The sequence below is a fragment of the Grammomys surdaster genome, unplaced genomic scaffold (assembly GCF_004785775.1).
Source record: "Grammomys surdaster isolate TR1022 unplaced genomic scaffold, NIH_TR_1.0 270, whole genome shotgun sequence".
Taxonomy (NCBI): domain Eukaryota; kingdom Metazoa; phylum Chordata; class Mammalia; order Rodentia; family Muridae; genus Grammomys; species Grammomys surdaster.
The window spans coordinates 2,426,370-2,450,577 of record NW_021604711.1 but is presented as its reverse complement, the minus strand read 5'-3'; the positions used below and the strand labels follow the sequence as shown (position 1 = coordinate 2,450,577).

General features: G+C 46.9%; 1 protein-coding gene and 1 non-coding gene across 4 annotated transcripts in view; both read right to left on the bottom strand.

Annotated features, from left to right (window-relative positions):
* The window catches only part of Pemt (phosphatidylethanolamine N-methyltransferase), a 71,775-nt gene that overhangs the window by 27,345 nt on the left and 20,222 nt on the right, over nucleotides 1–24,208 (bottom strand). The gene's annotated exons all lie outside the window — the stretch shown is intronic.
* LOC114628692 lies at nucleotides 6,681–6,787 on the bottom strand. The gene has a single exon (XR_003712514.1). It is a non-coding gene; the product is annotated as a U6 spliceosomal RNA (small nuclear RNA).

Sequence of the window (24,208 nt, the reverse complement as noted above, 5' to 3'; positions counted from 1 at the left end):
GCCGTGTTTTCCTCTTCTAGTTTTCTCTTCTAGCACATTGTCACACTGAAAGCAAAGCTATAACAACGTCAGTATAGAGCCCGTCCCTTCACCACCGTAGCCTGACACCCTACTATGGGTAGGGGTAGAATTGGGTATAGTGCCCCCTCGGGGTCGCTGAAGGAGCAATGCTACTTAGGAACCAAATGCCTGCTCAGCACACAGCTGCAAGAACCTTAAGGGGAGCAAGAGACCCCTGCAGGACCAGGCTATGTGCAGCAAAGGGCAAACACAGTTCATGACTTTTCAGACCCCAAACAGAACTTCTGAGCTTGACCATGAATGTAGTTTGTGACTTGAAGCTACTAACGACAGCATGAAGCTTTTTCACTGGAGGCAAGGAGAATTTCAAGATGGAGTTCCTCCTGTTTTGAGGCACCTCAACAACACAGCCTGACTGCCAGTGATGAGGGCACACCACAGGGGGCAGGCACAGCTTGTAAAAGTCCCTAATGGATGCAAACAGGTGTCTCCCAGAATCCTCTGCCAAATAAGAAAACTTATACAAGACGAGACAAAGGCACTGGGGGCTGAGTAAACTTGTCAGACGCCATCCAGCGGTGGGTAATGGGAAAGGGTGGCCTTGTCCCACACTTCTAAGTCCTATGGCCTCCTTCTACTGCAACTGTTCAGCTCTGCCAGACTAGCCGAACAGATCACAGGGTGTCCCCATGGCTGGACCCCTGCTGTGCTAGGTATTTTCCCATCTCACAAACACCTGAGATGACAGTGCAGAGAGAGGGGTTGTTTTGCCTCACAGTTTCCATCCATGATCAGCCGGGCCTGTTGTTTCAGGTCTGTGACACATCAGTGGCAGGTATGGATGGCAGAACAAAGCCATTCACCACATGGCTGCGAAACAAGGCAGGGAGGAGGGGCTAAACTCCCACTTAAAGACCTGATTTTCTCCTGCTGGGTCAAACCCTTTAAATGTCCCACCACATCCAATAGTGACGCAGGCTGGGGGGGGGCACCTTCAACACATGGGCCTTTTGGATAACTTGTCAGACTGCTTTGTAGCCTGTGGCCTGGTATGTCTCTCCTTTTGCCTATCAGACTGTGAACACAGGACCACAGGGAGGTGGGATTTCCCTCCAAGAATCTCATGCTTGGAGAAGGGGAAAAAATGAAGCCTTGCCAGCCTCAGTGAGAACTTGTCTCTGGAAAAGAGACGCCATGTGCTGATAATTTTCAGGCCTTACAAGAGAGACTGTAACAAAGACAATGAAGGATCACGTGCCAAGACTGCTTAGCTGTGCACTCTACCTTAAACCTGGCCCTCTACCTAAACCTCACCCTCATATGAGGACCTTGAAAATGGACTGACCAGGAAGGGGCCACTGGACCTCTTTGTCCCTCTTCCAAATATGGTCATATTAAATAATTCTTCTTTTTGTACTTTTCACTATTACTCATTTGTTAAGGTGGCTTATTAAAGACAGGCAGTTGAACCTGGTTTATTGGGGTGTCTGCCACCTGAGACAAGGTGACCCTGGAGGGATGTAAAGACAGAATGTGGGCTAGAGAGATGGCTCAGTCGTTAAGAGCACCAGCTGCTCTTTCGAGGTCCTGAATTCAATTCCCAGCAACCACACAGTGGCTCACAACCATCTGTAATGGATCCAATGCCCTCTTCTGGTGTGTCTGAAGACAGCTACAGTGGACTCCTATAAATAAGATAAATAGATGCTTGCTTCAAGCAGCTATTGGAATCACTTTGAGACTTTTTTTTTTTTTTTTAATCTCCTCACCTTAGCCGGCAACAGCTGCTTTCAAAACCTCTCTTTAGTGGAGCAGAAAAATGAGAATTTGGACTTTGTTTTGGATTCTTGAGAAAGTATGGCTGCTGGTGGGTTTCTTCCCCAGTGGTGTAACTCTGACTTTGCTTTCCTGTCTGTTTGGGGACTCAACTGAGCTGCTGGAGTTCTTCTGTGGGGCCATTTGGCTACTGTATCATTTGTAAGGCATTCCTTGCCAATTTAAAAAGCTTTTTTTCCCAAGCAAAGCTGTAATTCTGCTGCACTGTTTGGACATCTGCTATGTGACAAGGAGAGTTTTGAGCCTCTATGTCTGAGCCGGCAAGTTCTGTAGACAGTTCATTTGAGACAGAGAAACAAGGGCATTTGTGTGTAATGATAATAAATACTAAGACTTTACTCCCTCTGCAACTGTGACCCTCAGGGAGAAGTATACCTAACTAGTCTATCACCAACTTAAAATGGTTTCCTAATGACAGCCATGAGGCAAAAGCAATCTCTGCCATAGAGCTCCTGAACATAGCTAAGTTTTTAAAAATCCCACTTGCATTTCTTTGAACTCACTGAAAATTGGGATTATAGTTACTGCCTCATTTGGGGTGTGGGTTCTCATCATTTTATTAGAATACAGTCATACATTTCAATAACTGGATTTCAATATTCTGGATTTAAGCACGTGAACATGTGGCTCTACACATACTATTAAAGCTACTCATAATTCGCTGTGCTACCAGCATTAAATTATAATTACTTTGGAGCCTAAGTCAAATGGTTTAAAGTTAAGCTGGTGACATATCTGAAACATCTTCCTGGATTATAGTACAAATCACTTCTCCACATACAGGTCTCTTCCCTTTGATTTCTAAGTTACTCGGCTTTGGAATTTTCTCCCCAAGGGTTTACTGTGGTCCAAAAGAAGGGACAAAAAGTGTAGCAAGGACTGATCAATGTGTGTGTGTGTGTATGTGTGTGTGTGTGTGTGATCACAGAAAAAATGCAGTCTAGAAGTGCAAGCCCTTAAGAACAGCTTGTAATAGCAGACTTCTTTAGGAAGGCTTCAGCTCTATGCATTTTGTAATATACCACCTCCAAGAAATAGCTGAGGTGATACAAGGCAGAGGTAACACAATTAATCCACTTCATGTAACTAGACAGACACAGTGCTACTATTTTTTCCTGATTACCAGTTAAATACAGAATTTTAATTTCATAGCAATGAAGAGTCAGTGAAGTCAACATAAGCACCTAGAACATCAGTTTAATCTTTTCTTCATGCACAACTGAGTAAATCACAAGGCATAACTAACAGACACTGAAGAGCTTTTAAAGCCGCTTTACAGGTATTGGACTTCCTCTTGCACACTGAAATCAGTACACATACATGGTAAAGTCAGAATGTTTTGAGTTTCTTTTTCACCTAACTTTAAAACACTGCTATAGTTGACTTAAAAAATAGCCACACAGTAAACATATTATGATTATAGTCCTACACTCATTTCACTACTGCATATAAAGTACCATGAGTGAGTGTTATTCACTGGCACCAATAAAAGGTTTGGCACAGAACACCACCTCTGGAGTGATGTTCGCCATCCTTGTATGCTTCTTCATTATAATGGCGCTGGCTCTGATTTGAATCAAAGTCCAAAAGCTCTACCTAAATGACTTCTTCATTCTCTTCTACATCCTTCCTTTTGGAAAGGAGTTTTTCCAGCAAAGAGAATTTATGATGAGAGAAAGCCATTTTCAGTAAAGTTCACCTTAAATTCAACGATTAGGCATTCTTCTTTACATGATCAACAGTATTGACATGTCTTCATTTAGCATTTACTATCTCCATGCTCAACAAGACCTAAATGAGAATAACGCCTGTGGTTCACTTGTCAAGAAGGATACCGACTCTGGAAAGCTATACAATGCTTCAGCCATATAGCCAACTATATGGACTATAAGTCCATATCTTTGTAAAGTTCTCTTCAAGTAAAAATGGCATGTTCCTTCCTGGCTCCAGTCCTGGTTTATGGTCTCTTTCAACATGGAATGTTATCTTCTGGCTTTCTTTCATGCTTTGTCAATATGAACTTCTAAAATCCTCTACTCTTGAGCTATTTTTCTTCCATGGCATCTTTTACTTATGTCTTTGGGACTGATTCTCCATGACAAGCCTCAATTTGCTCAGCCATTCCTGGCCCAATCTGATGAACCCATACTTCATGCCAGCACCTCTGTGGCTGGGACAGCATTCTCTGTACTGTTCCTCTCCTCCCACCTTGGCCTTCACATCCGGCACAAATCACACTCTTTCCGGAGCCATTTTTCTCGATGCACTACTACACAAGTCCTCTGAGGTCACTGAGGGCCTGTGCACCATTTTTACCTCTCTTCTTGGTTTGCATCCTCCCACCTACTCTAAAGAACATTCGAAGATGTCTACAGAGAGCTGAAACCACCACCACTCCACCCTCCTGAATCACCTACTCTCCTTTGTCAAGTTTTTAATTTGTCTTTTTTTTTTTTTAACCAGAGAGAACTTCATAAGGTAGTAAACCCATTCAGACTTTTATCCTTTCATTTGGATTACTATCCGGGTGGTTGTCTTAGTTAGGGTTTTACTGTTGTGAACAGACACGATGAATAAGGCAGCTCATATAAGGACAACATTTAATTGGGAGTGGTTTACAGGTTCAGAGGTTCAGTCCATTATCATCAAGGCAGAAGCAAGGCAGTGTCCAGGCAGGCATGGTATAGGAGGAGCTAAGAATTCTACATCTTCATCTGAAGGATGCTAGTGGAGGACTCGCTTCCAGGCAGCTAGGATGAGGGTCTTAAAGCCCAACCTCACAGTGGCACACTTCTTCCAACAAGGTCACACCTATTCCAACAAGGCCACACCTCCTAATAGTGCCACTCCCTGGGCCAAGCATATTAAGCTACCACAGTGGTACTTCAAGGCCTTTTTCAATTCTGAATGCATTGGGTTTGACCCCCAAACATCACAGGGAGCGGTGTCTTTCTTCCCTACAGCTGGTGAGTGGGCTGGGTAGAGGAAAACAGAAGCAGGGACATGGCTCAGTTCGGCTAGCCACTGCTTGCTCCCTGCCTCTCAGCTCCTGGGAGGGAGCCAACACTGGTCAGCCTTCAGAAGAGTTTTCCCAAGAGGGGGAAGCTCATTAGAGAGACAGCTGCCATAAAAACATGACGGAAGACCTGAAGGAAAGCCTTCAAACACCCAGTTCAAAGGAGCCTTCTGACCCCTACAAGTTTTCAGGGCTGGAAGAAGGTTCCATACCATGTGTGGCCTATCCTGTATGCTAAGGGCCAGAGAGACAGGCACTAGGTAAGACTATAAACTTATCCTGCAGTTGCAAGGGGAAGGAGCTGGGCTTATTTTTCCCACTGAGGCCTGAATGCTCTGTCACAGAGGGACCTGTCAGGTCCATATTCTAAATGACAGGCTGAAGAAGGAGCGTGGCCTGATTTCTCCCAGAGAGTCCATCTGGTCTCTTAAAGCAGTAGGTCCCAGTTTGTGATGGTTGGTTTTAATGTCAACTTGCCAAAATTAGAATCACCTGGTGTCTTAGTCAGCGTTCTATTGCTGTGAGGAGATACTGTGATCAAAGCAACTCTTATAAAGGAAACCATTTAACTGGGGCTCACCCACGGCTTCAGAAATTTAGGGCATTATCAGCATGGTGGGAACATGGTGGCACACAGGCAGGCACGGTGCTGGAGAAGGAGCTGAGAGGCCTGCATCCAGATCCACAGGCAGCAGGAAGAGACAGAGCCACTGTGCTTCTGAAACCTCAAAGCTCACCTCCAGTGACACACTTCCCTCAAAAAAACCACATCCACTCCAACTAAGCCTCACCTCCTAATCCCTCTCAATTATGGCCATTCCCTAAAGACCACACCTTCAACTATATGAGCCTCTGGGGGCCGTTCTTACTCAAATCATCATGCCTGGGTAGGGAGCCTCGCCTGGAGTGCTGTCCTGACTGCCTTGAATCATGTGGGGATTAAAAGGGCATGGCAGGTGGAAGAGGAGTGCCTTTTGCTCCATGGACCTCCCTCTCTCCACAGAGCTGATTTATCCTGTTGCTGCGGCTGCCGACACCCTCGGTGATGTCCTAGCCAGTGCTTCCAGGTTTCCATCATTGTCTATAGACCAGCATCAGCTCTCCAGGAACCCTCCAGGTTCTCTATGCTAGAATGGAAATGGCAAGGCTCTTGGCCTCATGAACTAAGCAACTACCAGGTGGTGGCCTCGCCTACGTGAGACGGCCACTGTGGAACTCCTCCAGCCGCCATGATTCCCAGCCTCAAGGACCCAGCAACTACCAGGTTCTCAGCTTCTAAAGTGTGAGACAACTGTTGCTACTATTTTCAGGTAAGCTAAATTAAATAAATTTACCACAGCAGTTCTGTTCTCTAGAGAGTCCAGACTGAGACGCAGACCCACTCTGTATGAGTGTGTATGTGTAGTGTGTATATATAGGAATATGGGTGTTTGGGGGAGTCGCTGCATTTCTTCTGTTTGTTTCTTCCTTTAAAGAGAAAGCAACAATGCTAAAATTTGGAGATTTTTGAATTTGAGACTAAAAAGAACACTGAGCTTACCTCAGGCAGGTCTGTGTGAAATGCTAACAACTGAATCATTAATTATGAACGTCTTCCCTGAAGGAATTTTGGAGCTTGATACTTTCAAATATTCTTGAAAATGAGGCAAGGAGAAAAAAATATTCTGTTAAATTATTGCTGTGGTTTTCTTTTTAGGAATGTCCTTAATATACAAGTGATAAATGTAAGCTGTTCATTAGGGCTATGACATTACAAAATGATAAGTACGGATGGTCGCCAAAAAACATTATTATATTTCCTTTTTTTAAAAATTTGAAATGCTTCATGAATTTGTGTGTCATCCTTGCACAGGGGCCACACTAATCTTCTCTGTATCGTTCCAATTTTAGTATCCGTGCTGCCAAAGCGAGCACATACTTCCTTTTTATAATAAAAATTACAGAGGAAATAATCCCTACAAACAATAACTTTGAGGATCCCCGCTGTTCGCTCTGTATATGACACATAAAGGCTACTTCAGTAAGTCTCACCAAAAGGAGAGAAACTAAGATCTTAGTGGAAAAGAGTTAAAATGTGCTCTGTGGCTAGAAAAATATCTAAGCTGCTTTTTGCTAGCAAACATAGAATGTAAAATTTATTTAGGATTGGCATATTTGTGTGTGTGTGTGTGTGTGAGAGAGAGAGAGAGAGAGAGAGATAATTTCTGGGCATTGGTCCATATGAAAAACACATATAGTTTTGCCAACATTGAAATGAGTTAATCATGCTATTGGGATAATTACTAATAGATAACACGTTTTGTTGTAAACAATGTTAATTAAAAATTGGGCATCATGATATCTACCAGGAATCAGTTTCCTTTTGAAGGTTCCCAGGCTCCTTGATGGGAGGTTTGGAAATGGACTCAAGGAAGTTCAAAGACTGTTTTGATGAAATTTGAGAGTAGGGCAAGGTCAGGCTCAATGATGGACACCTATGTGGAGGGAGTAGGCTCACTGGAGAGAGGCTGCTTACTATCAGCACCCAAGAGATGGAGAGGGGAGGAGAAATTGTGTTCTTTTAACCTAGAGCTCAAATCGAGAAAAGCTGGTGAAGCTAGGGGTGAGGATCTGTGGGCAACTGCAGGAACGGGATGAGAGACTAAGCAACAGTGTGTGTGTGGGGGGGTCAGGGGCAATGGAGCTGCGGCTGAGGCCTGTCTCTCCTGGACTCAGCACCCATAGTTTGGGCTGTATACAATGTACGCAAAGGGAAGGCTTTGTCAGCTGGGTGGGCAGGTGTAAGGCTGCGAAAGGGGTCTTGGTTTTTGGTAGAAGCACTGGCTGGAAATAGCCTGGAGACCCAACAGGCGTCCATTGCCTGTGAGGGACAGGCATCTATTCTGCTGCGCTCCCAGAATCCAGGCTCCTGACATGTGGCATGGAACTCCATTGACCTGCACTGTTCAGTCATGTAGGACAATGCAGCCCCTCCCAAAGAGCACAGGTAGAGGATGTGACTACAGACCTCAGGCCCTAGAGAGATTTACATACTAATGAGATACCTGAAGGCCAGAGGGCAGAGCCAATTAAGCATTCTTCCCCAGACCCTCCCCCTTTTTTCCCTCCCTATTTAACTCAGGTCTGCCCTGAGTTTCATGGGTGGGGGGGACATCTAGATCCATCTATCATCCACCATGAAAATAAACCCTTTTGGAACCATGGACTTTCTCTCGTCTCTTGGGGACCACCGTGGGGAACCGTGGAGAAGGTCTCAACTATTGAGCAGTCGTCTAATCTCCCATGGAGGACTTCTCTGCATTCCAGCCATGGGGACCACCTCTTCAAGCAAGCTAGTCGGGCTGCCTAAGGGGAAGAGGACAGAGGAGCAGGAGGTGGAAGGATAATGGAGGAGAAGCACGTGGCCTGGAAAAACCGCAAGTTATAAGGGATCTCATAGCTGGGGAACAGAGTAGTGTAACGGTAAATCTGCCCAATCTAGGCATGCAGTTTATATCCATGATTATTGAGTTGTGTTTTCCTTGACTGGTCTTATTTGGGTCGGAGATTTACTGCAACAAATTGATAAGTGAGTCTGCTAAGCAAGTACAGTAACCGAGTCTCTCCCAGGGGGCGCTGCCTGGGCCTCTTTCTTCTCTTCCCTTCTCGTTTCTCTCGGCTGTAGGTCAGCTGGTCACGCATCCACATGCCCCCAGTCTGGGTCCTTCCACGGCCTCTTAGCGGCTTCTGAGAGCCCAAGGGCTTGAAACCAGTCAGTCCCTGTCCACCTCCTGGCCCAGAGACCCCCAATCCAAGAGCTCTGCACCCCTGAGGAACTTCAGACTGAGTGAGAACTCCCCCCATCAGGTGGGCCCCGAAGCGCCCTCCTGGTGCCATGCGCAGAGTGAACTCAGTCAAGACTTCTGCACTCCAGTCTCTGGGGATTAAGGAAGGCTCTCTCCCTTCAAGGCCTGGTATGATACTTTACTGCTGGTGTGATACTTTCTCCCCCTCCTAATGCTCTCCCAGATTAAGGCCTTCATTGCTGCCCACGACATGTCAAAAATTCCATTTTGAGTTTGGATCGCTCTGGCTTTCTGTATATTTCAGAGCTTATTTTCCCTATTCAGCTTTGACAGTGGCCCCCGCCTCCTCCTCACATAACAGCAGGGGTCAGCACTCCTGTCTCCACCCTTGCCTGGACAGCTCTGCCCATCCCCTTTGTTCCACTGGCTTTATTTCCATGGTACTCTGGAGCTTGGCCACTTGAACCCTTGGCCTTACTCCAGTCAACCCTGATGGTTTTATGCTGGAAGCTGTGCTGTCTTGTTGAGTTCTGTGACTTGTTGGATGCTGGATCAGCTGTGCGTGTACTCTCCTAGAGGGGGGCTACTATTTTTAAAGGACAAAAATATTTCAAAAAGACTGTTTATCTTCACTATACTGTGTCTTCTATTCTGACTTTTAGAAACCTCGTGGTTTAGTTATTTGTCAGTTATTCTTTTAGAAGGGGCAACAAACCTTCATCCCTCCTGACCCAGCATCAATTAGAAGAAATATCTGGAGTAACTAGGAAGCATCTGGAGAAAGGAAGCCAGAACTTCCCCCACAAGACCTAAGTTCCTACTCGATACTTATGGTTCATTAAAATTCATCATCACCATCATCATGTAGTGTGCCCACAGACAACTTTTGAGGGCCATTTTCTTCCCCCTCTGTGAGTTCCAGAGATTGAATTCTAGTCATCAAGCTTTCAAATGTCTTTTTTCCTTGCTAAAAAATTTAGAGTTTTGACCTAGTAAATGACTTAGAAATGTAACTGTACCTTGATTTCACATTTAAAAGTGTTTATGATTTTACAGATTTCAGTTCAGATTTCAATGTAAATGATTAACTACTTTCTTAAGTTTCCAGTTTTGGTTGCCAAAATTATACAAATATTATACTTAATTAAGAGCATAGATTATATGAATATTATTACTTAATTAAGAGCGTCACTTGGTTTTTTTTTTTTTTTAAGGTTTGGTCTTTATATAAACCTTAGAATATTTGTGAGTTAAAAACTAAATGTAGGGGCCGGTGAGATGGCTCAGTGGTTAAGAGCACCAACTGCTCTTCAGGAGGTCATGAGGTCAGATCCCAGCAACCACATGGTGGCTCACAACCATCTGTAACCAGATCTGATGCCCTCACATGGGTGTCTGAAGACAGCTACAGTGTACTTTGAGCCAAAGCAAGTGGGGCCTGGAGTGAACAGGGCGGGAACAAGAGGAAGAAGGGAGGGGGCGAGGAACTAAATGTAATTCAACCTTTGAAGAATTCAAAATATATGGGATACATGCTGAGAACATGTTTAAAAGTTTTCTCTCTTTCTTAGTCATCACCATTTCACGAACACTGGAAAGGCAAGAAGATTCTGGGAAAGGGAACTGATCAGTTGCTCAGCTCTTAATCTGTACAGTGGAGAGATATGGGTGACTGCTTAAGGAGTGTTACGTGTGCTTCCTACACTTGGCTACTGGAGACCTGGAAAGCCACCGCAAGGCAGTCTGAAGCCATAAGCAGCTACCTGTCATCTTCTCATCCTTTAAAGATTAAAAATCATTTAGTTGATGCTGTTGAGTCTTTTTGTATATCCTTGGGCCATTTGGTCTGTTTTTACCTCAGGTATAGACCACAGCTAAGAAAAAAATACAAGAGAGCAACTAGTACTCCCTAGTTATAAAAATCTAAAGTTTGGAAATTAATGAAATAAGATTCACCTATTTTCAAAAGTCTTAATGTTCTAATGTAAAGACACCAATATGAGCGAGAAATTGCAACTAGAATTTAGTTGTGTCTAAGGCAAGACTTTCTTCAGGATATTTTCTGCTCAGTGCCAGTCTCACAACTGAGCAAAACAAGAGTTTATATTTTATTAAAATTATTCCTGTTTTCTGATGTTTGTGTTTCAGGCTTTGGGTTACTTATGAAATTGTTTTAACAAACTCAATGTTCATATAAGCATCTCTGTTCAATTAAAGTGCTACCTGGGCTGGAGAGACAGCTCAGTGGGTAAAGGCACCTGCTGCCGAGCCAGCCAACCTGAGTCCCATTCCTGGGACTCATGTGGTAGAAGGAAAGAATCAACTCTTGAAAACTGTCCACACACCATGGCATGTATGCATGTTTACACACAAACAACCAGGACAGATCTTAGCAACGGGGGACAATAAGGACAAACTGCCAGATGGTTCATAACAATGTCTTCAGAGAATATTGTTCAGAGAGAGGGGGACGTTGTTAGAATGAAAATGAAGTCATACTGGCATGGTAGCACCTTCCTGTGAGCCCAGCACTTGGGAACCTGGCCCCAGCTGAACTTCCTTCTGAGAATCCAATGAAGACAGCCCTGCTGCTTCTTTGTGTCTGCACCTGAAGAGGACCAAGATGTAGGAGTGGATGTGGACATGCCAAGGTAGAATGGTATCCAATGGTCCTCTTCCTGCCCTGACAGCACACACTTTCTCTCAGGGAGAAGGGGGTTTCTTTTAGCTGACAGATTTTCAAACCCACATGAAAGTAGGAAGAACCAACCTCCAGGTACTGGCAATCAAAATCCTAGAACATTTTGTATTTGTTGACATCACAGACTCCAGAACATGCCCTCCACTCTTCCTTCATAAGAGCATTTTCTATATCACCAAAAGTTCATTATCACAAAAAAAGAACATTTTGAGCAAAAATTTTTTCTGGGATGAAATGAAGGAATCAATAATGCGCTGGTCCCTAGAAAGGTCATGAGGAGCCCAAGAGGTTTGTTGTTAAGTCTATGTCATGGTTCTCAACCTGTGGGATGCAACATCTGTGGGGTCAAACGACCCTTTCACAGTGGTTGTATATCAGATACCATGCATATCAGATATTTACATTATGATTCATAACTGTAGCAAATTTACAGTAATGAAGTAGCAACAAAATAATTTTATGGTTGTAGTCACCACAACATGAGGAAATGTACTGAAGGGTTACGGTATTAGGAAAGCTGAAACCACTTGTCTAGAAGAAGAAATGAGGCTGAAACTCAGAACACAAGACAAAAACCCACACTGGGTGGCTTGTACTGATGTTATTCCCAGGAATGGCCCCATGGATGCTACCCACTGGGATGCATGTCCAAGAGAAGACTTTTTTTTTTTTTTTTTTTTTTTTTTAGGTTTTTTCAAGACAGGGTTTCTCTGTGTAGCCCTGGCTGTCCTGGAACTCACTCTGTAGACCAGGCTGGCCTCGAACTCAGAAATCCGCCTGCCTCTGCCTCCCAAGTGCTGGGACATGAGAAGACTCTTAAACCTATCCTGAAAGCACAGTGATCCAAGCAGGTAGAAGGCAGGGACTGCTTCCCTGTGGCCTGGCCGAGGGGCTGGGGCCATGAGGGACTAAGCACCCTGAAGTGCTCAGATCTGAGCTAGATCCGTCAGTGCCCCAGAGAAGCATTCACAGAATCATGAGGCACAGGAAACACTCAGAAGAGCTGTGTGGGACCTGCTTGCCTAACAGCTACCTCTTTCCATGCCAGTGTGCCACCAACCTCAGGGCTGTGTTGCTGGTCGACATCAACCGAGTCCCCATCCTACATGCTCTAAGCACGTTCTCCTGTAGAAAACCATGACCAAGGAGAATACAGTGACAGGAAGGGTCCTTGGTGGCCCCCAGGGCTCATACTTTGGAAGCACGTCACAGATTCCCAATGAGCTCCTGGTTGCTGAATGGCCATGATGATAAAAGATGTCTCATTATCCTCACAGAGACACCTGGAAATGCAGGTGTTGTTTCATTTGCTATGTGATGACTGAGGCCCCAGCCCATTAGGCTTAGTGTTCCTGTCCTTTTAAAGAACAGAAAGACACAGGTGTGGCCCCTATAACTGATGCCTCCAGGACTGTCTACACCAGCGAAGGACATGCCCTTCTAGAGTGCCAGGCTGCCTCATGCCCTGCACACTGTGTGTGCTCAGAAGCCTCGCACATCCTCAAGCCCAATGTTTCCCAGTAGCAGTTCCACTGTTGTGGCAATGGGACATCACGGCATGAGCCCTAGGAGCTCAACAGTCAAGTTCATGCCTGCTGGGCCAGAGGGAAGAGTCTGCAGGCTACTTATATCCCCCAGAGCATAGGCCAAGCTCAGGCTCAGACGCACACACATACTTACACAGCTTACCCTCCTCCATCCACATCTGTTTTTAAGACAAGAAACCATGTACCAGACAGTGGGTGTGACCTCTGCCTTCAGGGGACCTCATCTTTGTGGGACAGATTCTACATTCTGATGCTAGGAGTGTCATTGTCCAGGAAGAAGGACTGAGAGAAAGGTTGGCATAGGGATTAGGTAAGGCAACCTTCATAATGAGACCTAAAGACTGCAGAGAATACTTCTTAAGTGACAGAAGAGCCTTTGGGGCAGAGAAAGATCATGTACAAAGGCCCTGGTACAGCCTGCCCATCTCCTGTGTCCCATAATTCTGACTATATGGCCATGAACTACACTCTTTCTGGAAGGCCTAAAGGCCACAATCCCTGTTTCATGTAGCTTCTCCCTCATGGTCTTCAGCGCCTAGGCTATGGCAAGGAAAGGGAAGTGAGAAAGGGGTACCCTAGCACACATAGCTTCCTCTCTATTGGCCAGCTCCACTCTCTGCTTGCAGCTAGCCTCTGCAGACATGCTCTCATCCTAGCATCTCCAGCATCCTTGGGCCTCCACTGCAGGTTTCAGGGATTCACATAAGGGCCTCTCAGGGTCCCTTGCAGGATCTCTGACCCTATCAAATACTGCCTAGCCTTAGCAGCAGCTCTCTGGAGCTGTGTGTGGCTCAAAGTTCCATGACCCCCTCGCTCTTGCATCCTTCATGCATCTAAAGCCAGCACCCAGTGACCAAGTTCTGCAGCCAGCTGAAGACAGAGCTTGACCCACCCTGGATTATGGTTGCACTTGCCTTTGTGCGAGGACCCTGGGGAGACAGTTTTCTGGGTGTTGGTCTCACAAATTCATACTTCAACAAGATGGAGCCTCAGTGGTTGGGGTTCTTGCCCTGGAACACTTTACTGCTGTCTAGTTCTGAGCCCAGGTTTCTCTTTAACAATTACAGCTTCTCTCTTGTCAGCAGTCTCCTTGTACTGTACTTCAAACTCATGTCCCCCACCAAACTTCACGTTTTCTTACCTTTCTGCTCCACTTTTTTTCTCACAATAGATCTGGATGAGAGCACTGAGCAGTAACCATAGTAACCATGATGCAGCCTGAATGCTAAACTTCATCTTGAAATTTCCTTCAGCAAACAAATTGGTCCATTTCCTTTAAATTTGGCCTCGCTCAGGTTCCCAGAACACGGGCAGAATACTTTTAGATTCTTTACCAGAATATCACATTAATAACCTTCACCCCAGTCCTACCTCCTTATTCTTTGCTCTCCTTCTTAACCTATGGGCATCTCTCAGCAGTCTTTCTTGCAAGCTCCCATCAGAGTAGCCCGTGGCTTTTCAAGGGCATTATTAGCCCAAAGTTCCAAACTCTTTCACAGTCCTCCCGCAAACCTAAGGCCTCAGAACCGCCCTGTCAGGGTTACCGTAGCAGTTATCCCACATCTCAGCACCAATGATCTGTATCAGTTACTTTCTTTACTCATTACTAGGATAAAATGTCTGACAGATGTAACACAAGGAAGGGTATATTCTGGGCCTCAGTTTGAGGGAACAGTCCACCATGTCAAGCAAGTCTTGATGGCAGGAGCTTAGGTTGGCTAACCAGAGCCAGGAAGCAGAGAGGGGTGAGCCCTTATCCTCCCGTTCTTTCTTTGACTCAGTTCAGGACCCCAGCCAATCCAATGTTGTCCACACTCAGAATGGATCTTCACAACTCAATTAACCTAAGCGAGAAACTCCCCCAGACACACTCACGGACACGCCCAGAGCTCTGTTTTCTACATCCTGTCAAGTTGTCAATCAAGACTAATCACCACAGTGAGCACAGTGCACTAGAGTTGCTGTGGGTTTATAGTGATGTGGACTGACAGAGTGGTGGCAGGGCCTGTTCAGCAGCAAGCTGGGAGCTCATGGACCATAAGATGTTCAAGCCCTGTGCAAATAAACATCCAGAGGTAGGATAACCAGTTCTGGCCTCCTATAGTGGACTCCGTCCAAGCCATGGTCCAACCTTCTACAGAGACAAGCATGTTTTTAAAACAACCTCTTGGGTAAAGGACATAAGAAAACCCACATAATCAACTAACCAGGGCTCATAGGGGCTCACAGAGACTGAACTGACAGCCAGGGGGCCTGTATGAGTCTAACCTAGGTCCTCTGCATATATGCTATGGTTGCGTAGCTTGGTGTTCTTGTGGGACTCCTAACAGTGTCTCTGACTCTTTACCTGCTTTTGGAACCCTTTTCCTCCTACTGAGTTGTGTTGACCAGCCTTAAGATGAGATGTGCCCAGTCTTATTGCAACTTGGTGTGCCATGTTTGGTTGACGTACCTAGGAGCCCTGCCCTTTTCTGAAGGGAAACAGAGAAGGAGTGGATCTGGGGGAGAGGGAACTGGGAGAAGAAGAGAGGGAAAACTATGGTATGGATGTGATATATAAAAGAATAAAAACAAACAAACCAAAAAGTCTTGTTCTAGAATACTGTGAGAACTACTCTCATTCCTCTAACCAGCTTCCTACAGCTACCACTTCACACACAAAGGTCAGAGGTCACAACCACAGCAATGACACACTATCAAGGTGTGGGCAAAAGCCAGTCTTTTGCTGGAGGTCAGGGTTCCTTAGCTTCAAGGGATAGTAGACTAGAAAAGCCTCATAGCTACCATGCCAACACGGCCAACTGATGCCTGGACATCCATACCATACTTGCATGCCCATTTGGTGCCATGCCTGTCGTCCTCCCTCGAGGACAGTGGTTCTCTTCCTAAGGCTGCGACGCTTTAATACAGTTCCTCATGTTGTAGTTAATCCCAACTATAAAATTATTTTCATTGCTACTTCATAACTGCTACTGTTAGTGAATCGTAATGTAGATATCCGTGCTTTCCAGTGGTCGTAAGTGACCCCTGTGAAAGGGTCACTTGACTCCAAGGAGGTCTCAACCCACAACTGCTCTAGAGACTATGCCCTCATGGAGGAGAGGTGGCAGGGACATGAGCATGGGGAAGTATGTACCCTGGCCCACAGCCATGAGAACAGAAAAGTCAGCTTGCTTGCAGAAACCCAATCTCCACAGCACTTCACAGAGTGGTGTGACTGTCCCTGAAAGCAGTGTCTGACAGCTGGAGGCTAGAGCAGCTGGGCACGGGGACTCTCTCTTCTCACTGGGTACAGCCGAAATTCTAAATATCACATTCTGTGCTAATTAGTAACCTCCCCAACTATACACACTCACAATGTTTCAGAGGACAAGGATGCTCCAGGATGTCACCCCCAGGGAGGTCACACAATGTGACAGAACAGCATGCTCTCTGCCTATTCACAGCCTGCTGCAGCTCGGGCTCTCTAGGGGAATGATCTGCATAGGTCTTCTGTAGCACTTACCAAGACGGGTTTAAGAAGCCCCACAATGCTTTGCAAATATACAGCTAGGACAGAGTCTAGAGGCCCCTGTGATACTCGGTATGCACAAGCCACACTGAGGCAGCCTACTTTAGGATACAGGCTCTCCATCCTTCACAGATACAATCCCCTCCCTGTCATAATCAGTTCCATGTCTACTGGAGAGCCATCATGGGCCTGCCCACAGAGCCCATGAGTAACATCAGCACTGTTTATAATAGAAAAAGTTGGGACAAGTCAAACAGCCATCAACCAGGGAGGGGATAATGCAAGAATTGGAGGGCAGCTTTGTGACAGAATATTGACTGGGCAGCTATAGAAAAGAACAAGAAGCAATACAGATGCCACATGAACAACCTGCAAAGCCCACTGAAATCCACAAGAACGCCCGGGGCGGACAGCACAGCCTGTCTAGCACTTCAACACACTCAAGTGTGTGTGCAGGAAAAGACCGAGAAGAGAATGGCACACAGGACTCTGCCACACCAAGAGGGAGATCTTAACCCAGGTATGGTAGGGCCCACCTTTAATCCTAGCACTGGGAGGCAGAGGCAGGCCAGTCTGGTCTACAAAGTAAGTTCCAGTTCAGCCAGGGCTACAAGAGAAACCCTGTGTTTTGTTTTTTGTTTTTAAAAAGTAGTAGTGCCCTGAGATACCTCATGCAGATGAAACCTAAGAAGGATCCCCAGAAATTGGCAATAGGGTGCAGAGGAGAGATTTAAAGGAGACACACTCACCTATGCTTTGTATACTATTAAAAGATTTTTTTTTTACGGCTTGTTTACTTATTTTGTGTATGTGAGTGCACTGTCATTCTCTTCAGACACACCAGAAGAGGGTGTCAGATCCCATTACAGATGGTTGTGAGCCACCATGTGGTTGCTGGGATTTGAACTCAGGACCTCTGGAAGTGCAGTCAGTGCTCTTAACCACTGAGCTATCTCTCCAGCCCACTATTGAATGTTTTATCACATATGGGCTATTAGTTTAAAATTTTAAATGAAGTTACTGGAAAAAAAAAAACCCGGCTATTTCTGACGGTGACTGGCAGCTGGCCAGCTCAGAGGGCTGCCACATGTGTGCGTGCTGTCAGTCCTGCCAAGGGGACCACTGAGGGTGAGCACTGCTGTAGGGATAGCCGGTGCTATCCCCAGTCCTGCTGCTTTTGCTTCTCACTATGTTCTAACAACTGACCATGTGGAGGAGGGCAGCGTGGAGCAAAGTGCCTGGACAGGAGGGAGTGGGCACCAGGCCCTGCGCTGGCAGGCAGGAACAGGGTTCTGAAGAGCATGCCACCAGGCTCACCAACACAGCTGTGTCCAGTGGCATCTGACATAACTGGGAGTTGCTAGTGACCTTCTGCAACATGGTAGGACTGAAGAGGGTGGGGAGGAAGAGTGCCAGCAAGAAAATAGAGGGGACAAAATAGCCTGGGAGTTCAATAAAAGCTAGGTGCTCTCAGAGGTGAAATAGACCTTTCTGTAGAAGCCATGGCTAACAAGTGACCTCATTAGCCTGTTTCCTCATTAGCCTGTTTAGACTTCTTGTGTCTTTTGTCTCTTAACAATGAAGAACTTGCCCCCGAAGGGTGATGGTCACTTCTGATATCTCCATATTCTTCCAGTGTAGGAAAAGAGCTTTCAGAATTAAAACATAGTCTGTAGGGATCTTAGGCTAACCTAGGTGTCCACAGAGTCACTCCAGTCCAGGCAACTCAGACGGCTCCCATAGGCAATATGCAGTCATAATGGACTGGTTTCTCTCATGGAAATGTGTTTGACCCACAATTAACAAGGGACAAGACCATGCCGTCATTTTTTCTTTCTAAATATCCTGCTGCCATTTTGACATGGAGACCAAAGGTCTAAAATTAGCATCTCACACCTTATTTTCCAAGCTCCCAGTAGAAGAGGTGTAAATCCACCTGAGAACATTGTCTTCTGAACACAGAACATGCTGCTCCCCCAGTGGCCTCTCCTCTCCAGCAGGAACCACAGGTGGGGGTAATCTGCTTGGTAGACGGAGAGCAGCACTAGAAGCCCTGGCTGGAGCAGCCTAGCTTCTCCCTACCTCCCAGAATCCCCTGCTACAACAATCCCTCCCGAGAAGCAGTTCAGTGTCAAGAACACTCGCCCAGCTGCGGATTCAGAAGGCTTTACATGCTGCATTCTTTGCAGACCCAGGACCTAAGGCCAGAAAAACTTGATATTACTGCCTCCCTGTCCAGGCAACAAAGTCAGATGCGAGGACATAGAATGGGTGCCAGACATGACCCTCACAGCCTGGAAGCTTGCACCCCCAGCCCAGGAAAGAAGACCCAAGCTACCCCTTCTACCTGTCATGAGGCTAGCAAGGAGGAATACAACATACCTTTAAAGTGGCTGTCCTAGGCTTGGCTGTGGACATATAAAACATTGCACATCAGAACTCTGTGTCTTCTCAGCTATCTGTGACCCTCCTTGCTCCCTTAGGAAGACTGGGAGTCCCTTAGGAGAGACTGAAGAGGAAGGTGAACACTCATAGGTACCTATCATCAAAAGCCACGTGGCTCCCCTGGTAGGCTGCCTATCACCAAAGGCCACGTGGGTCACCTGGTAGGCTGCTGGTGCCTTGGTCTCAGAGAGATCCTCAGATAAAATTATAAGTCATCCCCTAACTCTAAAACACCAGTATCCTTTCAGCACACTGAGGGGCCTCATGTGTACCTGATTTCCAGTTCTAGACTGACCCAGACATTTCCCAGCATCCCATGTGTGACCACCTCCCTGGAGAGCCACTTATAGAGACTTAAGGTCATTCACATGATCACATGAGGCCCCAGGCTCCTTCAGAGGATACCAGAGAGCCGAGCAGTATCTAGGAACTTCTATAGATAACTCTCCACGATTCCCCTGCCATCTGCTGCCATCTTAGAAGATACAGCTCCTGGGTATGTCAGGTGGACACACTGCCTCGTCCCTCCCTCCCACCGGGCACATGCCCAGGCAGCAGATGAGGAACATCAGACTGAATGTCTAAAACTTATTTGAGTGTAGGCTTTGGATCTGTGACCTGGCCCATGAGCAGGAGCTGGCCAACAAGAGAGTCAGGAAACCAGATCAGGGCCTTGTAAAAAGCACCCTGAGGCTAATCAGAGGCCAAGTGCCCTCAGCCTCTCCTCAGTTCTCCCCTGTATCCACACTGCTTCTCTCCAGAGCACCTCACACAGGGGAGGTTTGGTTTCAGAGTAAAGGAGGTATCAGGCATTGAGCCTGCCCTCTGGAGCCAGAGACTATGAAGTCAGACCCTCTATTCTTTGGCAAACAGTGTGAAGTTGTTGACAGTTCACAAAGGAGCAAAGATGTTAACATACCAATGTTTATGACTTTCCCAACCATGTCCCACTTCAGGGAAAACTGTCAGCTTCAGAGGCATTAGTATGACATTTTAAGGATACTCCAGCTCTATTGGCAGGGGTGTGGTGGCTTGCTTCCCCTGGTACTGACCACATTCAAAGCCAGCAGACACGTGTTGTGAGTCTTGTGGGCCCTGTATCAAAGAGCCCCTGAACTACAGTTTCACTAGTTAACAACCAGGAAGGCTTCACCAGATTTGTAAAAACACATACAACATAAAGTGAAAGGCCAGGAAGGAAGGGCACAAAGTTTCCAAGTGTTTACATGCACATGAACTCACCCTCAGGCACCAACCCTACTGAGAGCAGATAAGGCACATGCAGGAGCCATAAATGGCAAGCTACCATCAACTCAAGGCACTAGGAAAAGGAAAAAAAAAAAGACCAAAGAGTTCAGAGACAGTTAAGGAGACCCTGTCCAGACCAGGTTCCACACAGCATGGCCAGGCCCTGGTCAGCTTCACTTCCCTAAACCTTACAGCACCCTTGGACACCCAGCACTCCTCTTGAGATTGGCCCACCCAGGAGGGGCCAGACCAGGTACCTGACACATCAGGTACCCAGGCCATGCTGGAACCACTAAGGGCCAGTACCCACTCTGGGTGGGTTCCTATGGGCCTCAAAACACTTGCAGGGTCTCTGAAGGATCTTACCTCTTCTAACGGAGGCCAGATGAGCCACACAAAGCAGGGGAGTGGGTTGAGAAAGTAAGTAAGTGGGCATCCTCTGATGCCTCAAGCCCTCCCCTACCTCCCAACCCCCTCCCTTCCATACTTCTACCCTTGCAGTCACTGCGACGCCTGCCCCCAGTCCTGAAACCTCTAAGGAGCCTGGTGCTGGCCTAGGCTACCTGCCCAGCATATTCCACTTAAGACGCAGCCAGCAAGAGCCATGCTGCTTTCTCAGCTTCCCTAAGTGAGTCAGGCAGAAGCTCAGCCCGTTATCTTGCACTGGGCTCTAAAGTTTTTGTTTCTTGGTCCCGCCACTCATTATGAAAGGTGGGGAACACAGTCACTGCAAATGTCAGCACTGTTAACCAAGTGGGCCCATGAGGAAAACAGCCACAGAACAGAGGCGGTGCAGTGACTGCCTTGTTTATGGTTTCCCATAGAAGCAGTCTGCCGTGTCCACCCAGCTCCCCCTTTACCCGCTCCTACCTCAATGACATGTGCAAGGCAGCACCTGGCTTCCGACCCACCAAACAACTCCACCTTGCCCTGCTCTAACCGGCATACGGCCACAACGGCCTTCCACCTAGCCTGGCCTGTGTGAGATGTGACGAGGGAATGCTGAGACTTCTTCAGTACCTTTTGGTCCACGTTCTCCCCTGCTTTCCTGTCATTCCTCATTTGCTCCCAGGGCCCAGGCGACCCCACAGGATCAGTAGGACCCATGTCCCCTCCCCCTCCCACCTCCATTACCAAACCTTTACTAGGCAACAGTGAGGCAGGGCAAATGATACCCCCAGTTGCCCCTGCCAAGCTGGGGGCTGCCTAGCGCTGTCTGGGGTACTCCTCGCAGGATATTTTCATCAGCTTTCCCTACAGGCTGGACTGGGTGTTGTGTAGCAGTTTCCTCCAGATTAAAACCTCTCATCTTGGAAAGACACTCCTTCACTCCGGGAGGATGTGAGGTGTTAAAGGAGATGTGAGATAACAGGACGTTTTAAGACAGGATGTTTATGGGGAAGTGAAACAGCAAGACGTTCTAAGGCAAGGAGAAACAGGAAGTCCCTCAAACTGAGCAGCTTTTCTAGGTCTCTCCTTCCTCAGGTATATATAAGCCATAAGGACTGCTGAGAGACACTCTCAGACAAGCTGGGGGCTTTAGGAGAGGCTCAGACCAGCGGAGCTGACTGGAAGAGCCAGGACAAACTGAACTGCCTAAGCAAAACAGAGACTAGCCAGAGTGCCTGAAAAACATTCAGACCAACTAAGCTGCCTGGAAAGGACTGCTCCAAGCTACCGAGCAGCCCACGGGCTGTGCACTGCATTCCAGGTTCCCAGCTTTCATGAGCTGTCACCCATGCTGGGTGGGCTTTGGTGATGTAGCTGTGTGGGAGTCACTTCTGCTCCTGTAAGTTAGCTCTCACCCATATTCCTATAAGCAACACCAATAAACCTTATTGGCTCACCACGTTGGACTTTAGTGGTACCAGTACTTTGATCTATCATCAGTTTCTTATGTAGTGTGGGTAGGTATCTGTTCATGTCTCCTCAAGAATAGCATCACACAATATGGGGGCAGGCTGAGAGTGTCTGCTGATGCTGTTCACAGGTAAGGAAACCAAGGTACAGCTCCCAGGCTCAGGCTTTGCCTGCAGCTACTCAGCAACAATACCCAAGACCTGTAAGTAGCCCCAGGGTGGCAACAGCGACAGAGAAACCTAACTAGGATACCCATCTGTGTGGCTCTTTTACCGCACTGCCCTCCAGGCTGAGACCCCTTGACCCTGCCCTTATTAAGGCTATCAAGGAAGACACATCTGGGAACAGAAAGCACCACCTCCTAAGGTCAGGCCACCTCTCACCTCTCATCAACTTCCCTGGCTCTCAGCCCACACCCGAACCACATCCCTAACAAGGATCAATAGATGGATCTGCAGAGGACAAACACCTGCCCTGCTCCATTGCCATACATGGCAGAAGTGCTCCTTGTCCCCATGTCCTCCCTTCTAAGGGAAGGGAGCCCCAGTGGAGGCTAGTGTGTTTGATTTCTGCCCTAGACACCTAGTGCCTCAGAGAAACATGGGACTCTACCTGAGTCAGGGTCACACCCCTGTCTACAGAGGTCAGGGACCCTGCATACTCTGCCTGGGAGAACTGTTTCCTTCCTTGGAGCCTGTACCTTGTCTACCCCAGGGCTCACCGATGTGACCAGACGCCTCTTTTGGAAGTGGCAGGAGGTGAACCCACTGTATAACCCCACCTGCCTACACATACAGATGGCCTCTGGGTCCCTTCTAGGCAGGCAGGAAGGGCAGGCACAGAAAGGTAGATACAGTCCCTCTATGATAGGTTTGAAGTAGGTACCTGGCCTATGTAGGTTGTTACTTGTAGAAAAGACAGGACGCTCTGTGTGTGTGTGTGTGTGTGTGTGTGTGTGTGTGTGTGTGTGTATACATACTATGTAGACCTATGTACCCTAATAACTATACCTGCAGTAGGGTCCCTCAATCCTTCTCACAAAGATGTAACTCCATTGAGCTACACTCTCCAAATATGCAGGAAAAGCCTAAAGTTTGGTGTGTAAAGTAGCCTGCAGGATCAGGGGACAGAGAGAAGGCCAGCAAGGCAGCCAGAGCCTCTCAAGCTGGAAACAGGCACAGCTCATGGGCTAAGCAGGTACCTACAGTACACAAAGGCCCAGGTTAGATCCCCAGCACTGCAAACAGAAACAAAACTTCCCAAACAATTCAGCTGATGACTATGAGTGTTGGGAATTACATATGATCATTTCCCAGGGAGCCATTTCACCTACAGTGCATGTTTCCAGGTAAGGTGAAAGACGGAACTGATGATGTCACTGGCTCACTACGTCCAGAGCCAGGGCTCCCCTTCCCACCTTCTCTACTCCCTATACCACAGAGCAAGCCACACTACAAGCCCCATAGCACAGAGCAAGCCACACTACAAGCCCCATAGCACAGAGCAAGCCACACTACAAGCCCCCACATCACAGACCAACTTGTCCCAACTGCCATACCTTGTACACCATGATGGTCTGAACTGATAAATTCCAGGTTCAGTGAGAGACCCTGTGGGATGACATCCAATGTCAACTTAAACCTCTGCCTGCAATGTGCACTTGCACATGAGCGCGCGTGCGTGCGCACACACACACACAGATACACACACACACAGATACACACACACAAAACAGAACGACATGATCCAGCAAACCTACTAGTATTCACATAATCAAAGGCAGTGGCACCAGCATAGACCTGTAGCTTGTGTTTATTTCTGTACTTCTCACATCAGCAATGACGAATGAATGGTTACAGAAAGGAAGCACACGACCATCCATCTACCCAGCAAAGAACGGACTCCTGGGCTGAGGAGACAGCTTAGCTGGTAAAGTGCTTGCCAAACAAGCATGAAGAACTGAATTGATGCTGAGGCAAGGGGGAAGCCATGTAAAACAAAACAAAAGAGAATAGTGGTACACTGTGATCCTTGAACCAGAGAGGCAGAAATAAGCAGATGCCCAGGGCTCACTGGCCCCTTTGCAAGCTACTCAGTGAACTCTAGGCCAATGAGAGAACTTGTCTTAAAAACAAACAATGTGGATGGCTCCTGAAGAACAATAGAAGAAGAAAAGGTTGCTCTCCAGCACACACAGACAGATATATACACACACGGAATCCTTTTATTGCTAGAGAA